Below are 1,595 nucleotides of genomic sequence, written 5' to 3'. Positions count from 1 at the left end.
TTTGTTTGTATGACTTGATGTGTGGCTTAAGCTAATGATAACTTTATGCAATGCTAGTTTTAAGTTGTATGATATTATTGAAGTGCTTTCAGAACAATTTATGGTTATATTATGAGATAAATTTTAGAATGTTGGATAGAGGTTGGCACAAAAACTCTTGTACTTAGAATTTGAGTTGAATGTTATCTAAGTAAATGAGTGAGTTGTTTAAATTAATATTAACTTGAAGTAATCGTTGGGTTTGCATAGCTCCAAGCAATGTTTGAGCTTAACGTAACTTAGCACGATGCTAGTTTGATTTTTCTATTCAACATATTCATAGTTTCCAAAAATACTGATAGTTAGCTTTATGTTGTAGTTAAATTATAGTGTTGAGTAATCCATGTTTAAAATAAAATTAAAATCTTGTGTTTTCATCAATCTCAAAATGACAAGAACCTTTTAGTGACTTTGTTTCATTTTTCAAATGTTGTCTTATAATATCGTGCACTCATTAAGTAATTATAATCAATTTACGACACTACAATATTTTATATTTTAGATCATACTAAATTAGACAACAACTAAATAAATTTGGCCTAAATATATAATAAACAACATTTTTATAAATGTTGTATAAATATTATGAAACCCATGATTATATAATTGTTGCTTTAAATTATGGGGACAAAATTAATAAAAATATGGTCTAAAAATATAAGTGAAGTCTAAAATCAACTTGAAAAACTATTGTCTATTGTGATGACTTTAAGCAACGGTTTTAAAAGTGTTGTTGTACTAAAAACCGTTGTCTATTACCTATGGCTACACTTATCTATATCACGTCTAAAAATTGTGGTTGAATCTTTAGGCCACGATTTTTATAATTTAGATCACAATTTTATATCGTTGTCTAAAATAATTTTTGTTGTAGTGCGATATTGGCTTATGCTGAAGTGTAGTTGGATGTGCAGCATAGTTGGATACTCAGTATAACTCAATGTTATGGCATGACTAATGTTTATGGATGTTTAAGTATTGTTTGCCTTTTATTACAACTTGGTGTTATTACATGATGCATAACATAACTTATTGCTTATAGTTTTTTAACACAACTTGATGTTGTGATTTGGTGTATGCGTTATACTAAAACATAATGTGTACTCTTTATAAAGTGTGATGCGTTAGGAAGATGTCCAAAATAAAGTTAAATTTGGTGCTTACACTTTACACTTAAATTTCAAAGCAATATTGTGAAATTATTATTTCACATGACCACATTGTTCTTCTTTCTATAAATTGCAACACTTTTTTTTTTCTAAAAATCAGAATATATATCTGTCTTACATCATAACATATTATGTTATCCATAATGATGAATATTAATATAAATTACTTAAAATATAGAGAGAAAAATGAACATCTCCATTGAGTTACATATACATGTATGGTAAAAAAATAGTTCTATGAAATTAGTCACGGTCTGCAACTCCTGTGCAAGTAAAACGACATTTTTTTTTAGCATAATACCCAAATAATGATAAAAAAAGAAAAAGAAAAAAAAACTATACTTTTCTCACTGTCTCTTTGTGCATAGTCAACAACTGCTTCCAGAC

This window comes from Vigna unguiculata, chromosome 8 (genome assembly GCF_004118075.2).
Source record: "Vigna unguiculata cultivar IT97K-499-35 chromosome 8, ASM411807v1, whole genome shotgun sequence".
Classification (NCBI taxonomy): domain Eukaryota; kingdom Viridiplantae; phylum Streptophyta; class Magnoliopsida; order Fabales; family Fabaceae; genus Vigna; species Vigna unguiculata.
The sequence above is the reverse complement of the archived record's forward strand: the minus strand, read 5'-3'. Positions refer to the sequence as shown.